A 12,474-nucleotide genomic window follows, 5' to 3' on the forward strand; every position below is an offset into this window, starting at 1 on the left:
TCTCTTGTTCCCCTGTAATAATTCCAGCGGAGCCGTGAATGGCCAAAGCGGTGCATGTGTAAACTCACTCCCATTTTTTCCTAAACAGTGCCACCTACTGTCCATTTTAAGTAATCAGGAGACGTGTTGGCGAGGACCAAACAAATAAAGGGGAGATTAACTGGGAAAAGTAACTCTTCCCAGGTTTAGGGCATTGGGAAAAAAAAAAAAAAAAAGATTGAGAAAAGAGCGCCTGGGAGCAAATGGAAGCATTCTGACTCGTCAGCTTCTTAGAAGGCTCGCAAGAAGCAAAAGCCATTCATTCAAGCCATTCTCTTGGAAATGGCTTTTTTCTCATGGCGCTGCCTCCGAGTTCTCCAGAGCACGGTTTTTATTTTATGCTTTGTTTATAATGCATGCTGCTTGCGTATTCTTACATGAGGGGTTCAAGTTAGGAAAAAAAAATATGATCATGTTTTCACTTTTTCCGTTACCCAATACGAAAACGTCTGTGTAAGGAAGCTCTGACACTTGACACATGCTCAAACTTTTGAGCTCCCGGGAAGAAAGGGTTAACATGCGGCAGACCTGTAGCTGATTTTACTTAGAGTCGCAGGCGGCTTTCGAATTTCCAGGTGTGTGTACACGCGCACACACACACACACCTCCCAGATATCTCTCCCCTAGGCTGTTCCTTAGCCTAAGGGCACCATTTGGCCTTAAAGTGGATTAGCGGAACAGTGTGGGGAGTTATTTCGCGAAGAGGGAATCCTTGTAACTCACCCTGGAGTTCAGGGATGTCTGCAAAGCGCGACCTCCCCGCTCCACCGCTGGAGGGAAGGAAGGAATCAGGTGGTGACCAGCATCTGTGCAGTGAATTTCTCTGCACACGTTAGCAATCAAGTTAATTGAATTCATTGGAGTTTAGAACCGGCCTCTAGCTCAGAGAGGGCTTTGAATGGCCAATTTCTCGTTCTTCCTCTCCCCCTCCCCGCCTCCCGCCCGCCCGCGCTCCCAGTTCCCTCCCCTCCGGGTTCCCCAGTCCGCACCTCCCTTCTCCACTCCCCTCACCCCCCACTCCCTCCTCCGCCCTATTAAAACACCCACCAGCTCACTTGTTAAGACCCCCTTAAGTTGGAGGAGGCAGAAAGGCAACAACAGCGAGGAAGGAGAAGTCAAGACGTCTGGAAAGAATTACCCAGTCCTGGCTTCCAGCAGCCCATTGAACCAGGGACTTGAACCAGCCCCAGCCAAAGACTTTCTCCTGATTCTGCGCTTCCTGGGTTCTTCTGAGTCGTCACCGGGCTTTTCTTGATCCGAATAAGAAAAGAGACTTTCCGATATCAGGGGAGGGGGAACTGAAGCAAAAAATAAAATAAAATAAAATAAAGTTAATTTATTTTTAAAGCACAAATTTTTCTTTTTTAAGAATTAGACTGAAGTGCAACGGAGAAATTAAACAGAATAGTAGTGATATTTCCTTTTAAAGTGGGGGAGAACCAAACATTTAAGACTCCCCCATCTTTTTAAATGTTGTTTTTAAATTTTTTATTTTTTTTGGCCGGTCGTCTCAAATTCATCTGATCTCTTATTACCTCAATTTTGGAAACTGCCCGCCACCAACCCTCCGGGACCACACAGACAGGCTGAGGACAACTTTATGACCAAGAGCTGAACAAGGTACGTTACACTGGCGCGATATGGTGAACCAGGAGGGCCCCCGGAATAGGCCAGGGAGAGGGAAGAAATTATCCACGTAAGTGTTAGAAAATTGTAAAGCTGGTTTTCGACAGATAGGTTTGAGGTCTGCCAATTTCCAACAGACTGAAAATCAGGGGCTACTTCAGATCACTGTCAGGCCTGGCAATGTATTCCTGCCCTTTCTCATCCCTGCGGCGCTCGCCAGAAATCCGCTGCCTTTCTGGGAACACAGGTAACCTCTCTGCCTCGGAAAAGACTGCGTGTCCCGGGATGTACTTTTCCACTCCTCATCTTCCGGAGCCGCAGAGGGGCTCCCAAGTTGGGAAACAGGAATTTCCACTGGGCAAGGAAAATGCATTCCGCACAGCACCCCCACTCCCCCCCACCTTGCCCCTATTCTTTCCATCCCTTCCCTTCCCCACCCCCGCCACCACCCCACACTGTACGTGGGGAGGAAAACCCTGCAACAGCCCAGAGCCTTTTACTTTCAAGTGGGAAACCCGCTTCTTACTTGGAAAGCAAAGGGTTAAAGCGATCCGGGCTCCCCGCTCCGGAGAGCCGGGACCCCCGAGAAGGAGGGTCCTTTGCCACCTCCTCGCGGCTACCGGCCTCGCTCGGCCACTCCCACTTTCCCGGGCTTCCCTTCCTTTGCTCTCCTCCGACCCCAGGAAAGTGTCAGGCTGGGTCTGCCCCGGCTCTGCTCGGCTCCGGAAGTCTTACTCAGGCCGGGGGTCCCTGACGCGGGCGGTGGCACTCAGGGACACCAGAGGGAGGAGGGCGCGCGTCCCTCTTCCCGCCGCCGCCCGGGAGCAGGGCGTGCGTGGGGACCGGGCACTGCAGCGCACGCAGCTGCAGCGTCCCGGGAGCCAACTCCGACGTGGCACCGAGCACGCTGGCGCTTCTTTCCGCAGCTGCAGCGCGGGACCGGGAGGGTGGGGGGTCTGGGGGTGCCGTCCCTAGCGCCCGGCCGGGAGGTGGGAGCCGGGGGCCCGCGGTAGCCGGGGCGAAGTGGGAGGCGAGCCAGAGGTTGGGTCAGGATGGATAATCAACACCTTGGGCGGAATTCGTCACGCCGGTTCCCGCCCAGCGTAAGCGAGGGCTCCGAAGCGGGTCCCTGCGAGCGGGAGGGCGGGTCTGAAAGGAGGGTCTGTGTGCGGGCGGGATGGGCTGGCGACAGAGCCTCTTCCCCTCCGGCCGGGCAGACTCACTCAGCTGAGGGGAAGCGGCGCTGAAAGAATAATTAAGGCTGGAAAGAGGGGCTGGGAGCGGAGAGGCGGTGCCTGGGGAGGAGGGTTTACGAGACCCGGGTCCTGTTACACCGGCTTAGGTGCCAGCGCCTCTCCTGCATCCCCACCCCCCAACCGCTCTCGTGGTGTACTTGGACTCAGCAGCCCTGCGCGCCTCCGGGCGCGCGAGCAGCTACAGCCGTGCGCCCCGAAGGTGCGTGTTGGAGTCCTCGCGGCTCCTCCCTGGCCTCTTCCCCCCGCCAGGGGACCGTTGCAGCCGGGCGTCTCCTGAGCAGTTGCCCAGAACCGCTGCACTCCAACCCACGTGGCTGGCCTGGGATTGCCTTTGACGTCACACCCTGGGGGGAGGTGTGACGCAATAGATCGGGAATCTCTGATTGGCTACAAAGGGCTTCCCCGACCTGGCAGCCTGAATATATATAGACTTTCAGCTCAGGGTTAGGAGTAGAGAGAAGGGTATTGGTAGTTGGACTCTGCTGGGGAAGTGAGGGTGACGATTAAGAGGGGCGTAGATTTCACTGCCTTTTGTAGATTTCAAGCATTTCTCCTCGCAGATTTTTCATTGCAGTGAAGGAGTAGGATAATGTATTTTGGGAAAGCGTTAAAGGGGATTGTGATTTTTTAGAAAGGTAATTTTAACTTTTTAAAAGGTCAGCACGTATTCAGACACATTCAATGATGAAAGGCTTAAAATTAAAAGGTGTATTTATATAGATTTGGTTAGGACAAATACTTATGCCCGTTAAACTGTTGTAGATACGGTTTTAAGTTTTGAGACTAGGATTGAAAAGAATACTTAAGTTCTAAACATTTTCTTTTCATTCCAGTGTGCAAATTGACTCATTCATTATATTTTCGCTGCGTTTTTCTAGATGCTAAATAAGATTACTCAAACTACTGAGGTACTGCCTTTTTACGTTTACTTTTATTTTTATTATTTACTATTGATTGATTGGTACTGCATTTATAATTCCCATCATGCTCATTGCAGGTCTTTTTACTCCTTGGCTATTTTACATTTTCAATAAAAGGTTAACTCTTTAAAGTTGCCTATTATAGTATTTATATTATGTCATGTGTAAGTTTGCAGTTTTGGAATAAGTATTCAGAATTCTAGGTCAACATTTTTCAATGATAGCATTGGAATTAGAATATCAACAACACTCCTACTCACTTTTTCTTACGTATTTCCTGAGGTGGGAGAGTAGGAAAATGTCTTGTAGATAATATTGGCCAGTGTATTACCCGGTAATGTACCTAGAGCCAAATCTTTACTTTACCAGAGAAAGATCTGCATCTTTGATAAATTAAGGTCTTAAATTGGTGATTAGTCTCGAATTTGAATGTCACTCTCCAAAGCAAAGGAAGTAGCTGCCATCCTGGAACACAGGAATTGAGTAACAAATGAATAAGAAACTTCCTAGAAAGTAAGTCAGATTGAAACTAACTGTTCTTGTTAGGTTTATAGACGAGCCTCATAGTTTAAACACTTTTTTTTTTTTAAAGATTTTATTTATTTATCTGACAGAGATTACAAGTAGGCAGAGAGGCAGGCAGAGAGAGAGGAGGAAGCTGGCTCCCCGCTGAGCAGAGAGCCCGATGCGGGGCTGGATGCCAGGACCCCGGGATCATGACCCGAGCCGAAGACAGGAGGCTTCAACCCACTGAGCCACCCAGGCGTCCCTCGTAAACACTTTTATACATGGTTTCCGTACCAGCTTTCTTTTAAACCTTTTTTTTTTTTTTTTTAAAGAGCTGACATAGAGCGTGCGCGCATTAGCTGGGGTGGGGGAGGGGTAGAGGGACAGAGAGAAGCAGACTCCCCTCTGAGCCGAGAACCTCAAGTGGGAATCAGTCACAGGACCCTAAGATCATGACCTGAGCCGAAGGCAGACATTTAACCAACTGAGAGACCGAGGTGCCCCTGAGACAATTTTCTTTCTTTTTTTCTTTTTTTCTTTTTTCTTTTTTTCTTGAAATTTTAGGCACAGACTGCTTACGAATTTATTATCTATTATTAGAACTATGGGGAAAGCCCTTATGGATAATGTATAGGTCCCCTTTGGCCAAGTTATATTACAGTGTTACATTTTTTTTAATTGAAGTGTGGTTCACACACAATGTTACATTAGTCTCAGGTGTATAACACAGTGATAGAACAAGTTTGTTCTTCATGCCATGCTCTCCACCAGTATAACTATCCAACCCCCCCCCCATCATCGGACAGTACTACAGTACCATGGACCGTTTTCCCTATGCTGTGCCTTTTACCGCTTGACTTACTTACACAATTACATTTTTTTCAATCTAAGAACAAGTGGTTTGTTGAATTATTAGCTTCTTGACTTTTGCATAATGTGGGAGTGCTGAGTTAATGTAATTGGAGAACAGAACATAAACTCCACTGTCCCTTTCTGGGTTCTGTTTTTGTTTTTTTTTTTTTAATTCAAATTCACTCAGGTTGTGTCCCACTAAGAGGCTGCAAGGACCAAGCCAGTGGCAGCTGGTATGACAGCTGAATGGGGAGACAGCTCCCTGCAGAAAAGTCATTGCCACCCTAACTTGGTTTTAATCCTTTCCTCTCTAGGAGCAATCTGCATAGAATAAGTATCACTCCGGTGCATAGACCTTAAATTATTCAAGTATATCTTGAATGTCATCAGTGTATACAGATGTATAGAGTGTGTGTGTGTATGTGTGTGTGTGTATATATATATATATATATGTGTATATATATATATATATATATATATATATATATATATATATATATATATATATATATATATATATATATATGGTCTTGTCTACAATGTCTTTCCAAGATACTCTCAAGGTGGGATTTGAACTCATGACCCGGAGATCAAGAGTTGCATGCTCTTTTGGCAGAGCCAGCTAGGTACCCCTCACAATCTAGGAAGATGTTACTGATATAGGACTCAACATTAAATATAATGAGGTTACACTCTTAAATATATATTTTTTAAGATTTATTTATTCAGGGGAGAGAGTGAGCACGAGTGAGCAGGAGCACAAGCTGTGGGGAGGGGCAGAGGGAGCGGAGAAGCAGGCTTCCCACCAAGTAAGGAGCCAGATGTGGGCTCAATCCCAGGACCCCAGGATCATGACCTGACCTGAAGGCAGACAGATACTTAACTGCCTGAGCCACCCAGGTGCCCATCTTAAATATTTTTTTTAACTTAAATAATAAAATAGAAAAGAATGCCTCTTAAATGCATAATTTTTACTGCAAAGTTCTAAAAAACAAATAAGATGCAGTTTGCATTTTAATGGAATTTGTCATACAAAAAATATACTCAGAGAAGTCTTTATAAATAACCATAGTGTAAGGCAAAATATAATGGGGACCATAAAAAAGTAAAATAATAGCTGCTATATATCACGTCTAATATGTATCAGGCACTGAATTAGATACTTGATATACATTATGTCTAATCCCAACCCCCCATAAAGAAGATTCTGTAGTTAAAGGAACCTTGCCTCAGAATGATGAAGCAACTCAGTCGAAGTCACAGTGTTTAGAGAGGAGTGTGAATGTAATTGAACCCACCAATTCTTGGGTTCCTGGGTGGCTCAGTTGGCTAAGCGGCTGCCTTCGGCTCAGGTCACGAACCCAGAGTTCGGGTATCGAGTCCTGCATTGGGCTCCCAGCTCCATGGGGAATCTGCTTCTCCCTCTGACCTTCTCCCCTCTCATGCACTCTCTCACACACTCTCAAGTAAATAAAATCTTTAAACAGAAAAATCCAATACTTCCCGAATATAAGGCCCCTGAACTGGTCTATGCTGCAGCCAGACTAGTCAAATTTTATGGGGGCCAGCGTTGAGGAGAAACCACATCTGAGAGAAATGAGAAAAGATTTCTCTAGGATTCTTGGCCTTTGTGGTGCCTGTGGCTTCTTGGGGCTCTGACCCGTGAAGATCGTGCCCAAGAGCCAATGGAGGAGGAACACAGAGAACGAAGATTCCATGCCACGTCTTTCTGCAAACTTTCCCCTTTGCCATGCTGAATTTCAGGATGAAGTTTATGATGGTGAAGTTTAGGAACCAATAGGGCAGTTGGGAGAACTGGCATCCTGGGAGTGATCGATTAGTACTGATGGTACAAATGGAGAGAAATCTGAAACCCAGAGCTCTGGATCCAGACACAGCTGGAGTGACAAGGCCTTGGGGAGGCCCGTTGCCTAAACCTGCAAACTTGGCTCCAGGGTCTCTCTCGGATCAGTGCAGTGGGACTGGAGAGACAAAGGCCAACTTCAAAGCCAGAGAGGGAGAGGAGGTCAGAAGGGGACAAGATGAGGGTCATGTGCTCTAATATGTCCCAGAGGGGAATGTGCTGTAATGTGAAGTCTGTTGAGAGGCTCTATTTGGGCACTTTTTCCTCCGATTTCTGGTTGAGGACAGTGGCAGAAGCAGTACAGGAGAGATGCGGATGGATGCAAACAAATCATTGAAGTTTTCTTGGACTTTAACCCAGTGATTGCCAGACTTTGTTGCAATTAGAATCACTTAAAGAGATTTGAAAATTACTGATGCCCTTTTAGCACTCCATACCAATGAACACAGGATGTTGTGGAAGGCGCACATGGGTAGTTTTTACAGACCCCCCCTCCGCAAGTAATGTGGATGTACAGGAAAATTTGGGAACCCCTGTTTTTCTTTGCTCACCATGCCTTCCTAACCCACCCTTAGCAGGCAAATGGCTAAAAGCAGAGTATGTCTTACATGACAAAGAAGCAGGTTTTGATGCTCCTCACTAGGATCTCCCACCTAAGTTAATATTCTTAATTCTAATTGTTCTACCTATGACTGCAGGCCTGGCCACCCCCACCCCCTGCAGTACAACAAGTTAAGGGATAAGAAAACCTGTGTTCCAGAGCCAGTTCGGCTGTTTGTGAGATGAGATTTTGAGCAGTGCATTCGCTAAAGAAATATTCTTTACGGATCTCCTTTTGGGCTCTGTATGTGTAGATATTGGCTACAAATTAAAAAGACAGCAGTCTAGTCTTCTGTGGGTTTTGGAATATGATGAGGAAGAGGGACAGGTGTACTTTATGATTTAAGTTACTCTTTCTTTACATTAGGACATTAAAGCTATTAGTATCCCACAGAAGCTGGGATGGATATATATATGCATATGTATATATATATATTCCTTGCCTGTTTACAGCAAGCCCACAAAAAGTTACATTCCTATTTTGCAGAGAAGAAATAAGGCGCAGGGAGTAGACAGACACCAAAAGGAATTTACTCTCTGTACTCCTCCCAGGTGAAGAGCACGTCCCCTTTGCAACATACGTTCATCCACCTAGACACTCTGCTGTGGGCGGTTGTGATAGGAAAATAAAGTTTCAACCCCGTCCCCAAAATCTGAAGTTCAGGGATATTGATTGTCTAAGGGCACATGGCTCATTCACAGGAAACCTCAGGTGGTCAGAGAGCTAATATGAGGCAAAACCTGGGCTTTAGTCCATTTCTTCCCAGTCCAGCTGTGCTCACTATGCCATGCTTATCCTTTATTAACTAACAGTGGATCAGAGGGAAGGAGAGTCAGGCTGATGGGGTAGTTAGCGGAAGGACAACAAGTGGCAGAGGGCTAACCTCGCTGAGCTCTGTTGGTCTTTTTTTTTTTTTTATGTGCTTAAATGTGTTCTCTTTTTTAATTTGAAAATCTGTTTGTGAAGTCAACATGATTATTTCCCTTTTATCTTACATGGAGGAACTGACGATGTCAGGTATTACGTAACTGGTTCAGTGTGTACCATGCCATTAAAAGGAAGAGCCCTGAATCTGGCCCAGTTCAGTCTGGTTCCAGAGACGTGTAGGCATGTGTGCAACACACAAGTATAGACACACACACACACACACACACACACACACACACACACACACACATCATTAGAACCAAACACAAAACAGTGTATGGATCAAAGGACAGTAAGTAGTGTAAGAGTACCAGTATACCCCGTGCCCCAGACTTGACCCCTGAATTCATAAGTTCTTCAGACTGTAACTCACAATTTCTGGAAATGCTTTCAGAAGGCCATTTGCCCTTTTCTAACTTTATTATCATAAGGGCTTCTACAGCTGGTCTGGCACTCCCTAAAACCATTACATTTAGATAGCTGGGCAAAAAATTATTCAAAAGTAAAGAAAAAAAATCCTGCCAGATGAGGGGTACCTTTAAGGGTTCAACATGTACCCATCGCCCCTGCAGCAAAGATAGGAGAGGGACCTGTTCTTATTCTGCATTGACCATCTGACTCCAAAAGGACTTACTCATTTATTCAGCATGCCTACTACGTGGCGGACCCTATTTTGGGTACAAGAACACATAGTTGACAGATCATCAAGGCCCTGTAGCCATAGAGTGTACACAGGGCTCGTTAGAAAATCAAGTAGAATCTGGGGAGTGGAACAGGGAGTAAAGAGAGAGAGGAATCATTTTAGAAGGAAGTGGTAAGCTAAGACCTCTGGAAAGAGGAATCCCTTGGCGCTTATCTCTGTAGCCTTTCCCAGATGCTGACGAATCATTTAAACTCACTTCCTCTTCTCCCACATCCCCCACATAAGGACCCCTTTGTGAAGCTATGGGAACACAGTTCTTGCCACGGCGCTAGTGCTGTGGGAGCAGCTGTCATTCTAGCTCATCCCATGTTACTTCTGGTTAATAACAGGTCAAGGGGGACAAAGGTTCTGATACCCAATGACCTGTGGAGTCCAGCTTGGGGTACGCGAGCTAACAGCAAAGCTGCTCTCTGCTCTACAGATGGAATAGTGAATGCAGGCATGTCTTTCTCATGGGAAAGCAGGATTTGGGCAGCAGACATGAATGGATGCGACCACCAGCTTTCTTTGGGATAACGAATTTCTATGTCACTTTTGGCTGCATCCACATAGAAGAGTATAGGAGCCCAGAAATCCTCCTGGAGTGTTGGTTGATCTTGTATCTGTACCTGTCAGTTCCCCATTTTCCATAACAGCAGGAAAAGAGTTTTTGAGGTTCATTGCTAAAATTCCTTTTCACAGCATGTTGTATTAGCCAGGGACAAAGGGACGGTGCCTGTTGCATCATGGTGAGTCAAATCTATTCAGCAAATATTTATGGAGAATACTTGAATCTGGCATTACGCTACCCTGTGGATCCTACCCCTGGTTTTGGGACTATGGACAAGTTACTTCTGTACTGGAGAGTCCTGGGTTTCCTCGTCCTTTGTAGATGTTATTTGTAACATGAGATTAAGAATACATTTACCATTTAAAACTGTTAAGATTAAATAGGATCATGCTACTCAACAAAACAGGCAAGACTTGCCCTGGTGCCTGGAACAGAGTGAATGGGGAATGTTAGCCTGTAGAACAATGATGCCAGAGACAATATTGATGGGTAAAGTTATAACCATTCACTCAGCAAATATTTACTAAATACCACCCATAAGCCAGGCAGTGTTTTATGCCCTTGGGGCACATTAGTGAAAATAGATTAAAAAAAAAAAATCTGTTGACTTTGCGGAACTTACCTTATGGTACATCAAGATATTCGTTAACACTTGGCTTAGTTTAAGAATTTACTGTGAAGACTAGTACTCAGTGAATTAACTGGTATCAGGTCTAATAGCAGCCTAAAAATTAAAGTCTGATTTGGGCAAAAAAAAAAAAAAAATCCAAGTTTTATGTTTTAAATGCTTACGGAAGGTGATTTCTAGGTCCTTTTTCCATGTAGCAATAAACTCTTAACGATTCAGGATGGAACTAACCATATTTTCCAATTTAACAATAAAGCTGTATGTCTGACAAGGAGACTTTGCTTATGAAACAGTATCTGAATTGAGGATTGTCTCAGACTCAGAAAGTCTCACACATATGGTGCCCATACCTATGAAGTTGGCCTGGGGGGCGGCGGGGTGGGGGGGACTAGAAAGCAACACACACTGTGTGTCCCTCCTGGAGATCAATGCATCTCAGTAAAGCTGGCTCTGAAATGTGCCTTGTGCCCTCTGGCCCGGACCGACATGCTGCATGTGTCCTAACGGGCAGCAGTACAATACGTTGCAGAAATAGAAAGGTTCGATTTTTAACTGTGTTGCTGTGGTTTACTAGCAACTTTTCCCAGGCTTCAAAGGGACATTCTGGAGACTCCTCTGATGTAAGAGGGTGTTCCCACTTCAGCTGTGGCCAGCAAGCAGATGCTCTGCAAACGCTCTTTGTCCGCGTGTGCTGATAAAGGCAAGGAAACTGTGAATAATGGAAAAGAATGGCAGGCAGTTCTTTTGCTGGCTCTGGCGATGTTAAACACAAGCGAAACACACACTTCAGCTTCTCCCTGGCAGAGCGCTGTAGTCCCCTTGAAATTTTTCACTCTTGTGAGAATGACTCACATCTTGGAAATGACAAGTTCCAAGTCTGGGGCTCCGCGCACCTTTAGGCATTGGTTAAGGTGCCCGGTGGGAGTTTTCAGCATCCTGTCAGCTGTTTTAATTAACAAGGGATGCTGTGCTCTCTGGCCTTCCACTGGGAACTCACCGTTTCGCTGCTCCCCAGCTCCGAGTTTTTCGTTGTGTTCCGATTACCTTTATCAGCCTCTGATGTCCTGCGTTAAGTGCAGGAAGGGGAACACGCATCTGTGTGTGTTGTTTTTAGCTTTCTTGTTAGCCAATACTTGAAACTGTCATGCTTTGGGTTTTTAAAAACCCTCTCATAAGGATTTGGCTCCTCACTGCAGCTCTGTGAAGGGGCCCTGACAAATACTATTATCTCCTCTTAACGAAAGAAAATCATGTCCACAAGCTAGCATCCTGGTCTCCAGGCTGCTTTGCATTACCTGGGTTGTATTAGTTAGAGTGAAGTGAACTCAAAATTCGTAGTGGGTAAGCAAAAAAACAAAACTCAGCAATTAATTCTTGCTAACAGAGCATCCAAGGCAGGTCTTCCTGATTGGTGGCTGGCTCCCTTCCATGTGGCAGTTCAAAAACCAAGATTCCTTGATCTTTGGGCTCTGCAAACCCCGGGGACCTTGTCGGTATGCGCATCAAGCCTGTGGAAGGAAAAGAGAGATGGCAGGAGACCCTCCTTCAAGTCCCTATCGGAAGTGGCCCATGTCAGGGTTCTAAAAGCTGGAACACCAGAGCCAGCCACCCCAAGCCATCTTGTGCTTAGGAGGGGAAACACGGTTGATGGAGAAGTCACACAAAGTTTCCCCAAAGCACAATGTGTTTCCACTCAGGACCACCTCAGTGTGTAACGACAGGCACTGGACTATGGATGATGCCTCTTGGATCTGGGAGACGTGTTGGCCACACAAGGGGTAACAACCAACATCATACCAGGTGCTGGGTGGGCATTCAATTTTAAGTCAACGTGGAGTGGGAAAACAGAAAGAGACTTTGCAGAGATCATCGCTTAAGTTTCCACTTAAAATAGATTTAGTTTTCAAAAGCTGGTTGAATTCAAGAAAAAGGTCAAGTATTAATTATATATAGATATGACAAAAACCCCAAAGTCAGAGTGAATGATTGAAGATGGGGACG

At 45.8% G+C, this 12,474-nt stretch overlaps 1 protein-coding gene across 1 annotated transcript in view; it reads left to right on the forward strand.

Moving 5' to 3' along the window:
- Positions 1-1,403: 1,403 nt before the first annotated feature.
- Positions 1,404-12,474, forward strand: part of LOC111146646 (hyaluronan synthase 2) — a 30,730-nt gene continuing 19,659 nt past the window's right edge. The window contains exon 1 of the mRNA XM_022502282.1: positions 1,404-1,659. The gene's annotated coding sequence lies outside the window, so the exon portion shown is untranslated. The remainder of the gene's footprint in view (positions 1,660-12,474) is intronic.

Source organism: Enhydra lutris, unplaced genomic scaffold (genome assembly GCF_002288905.1).
Source record: "Enhydra lutris kenyoni isolate GAN:26980312 unplaced genomic scaffold, ASM228890v2 scaffoldscaffold14, whole genome shotgun sequence".
NCBI lineage: Eukaryota > Metazoa > Chordata > Mammalia > Carnivora > Mustelidae > Enhydra > Enhydra lutris.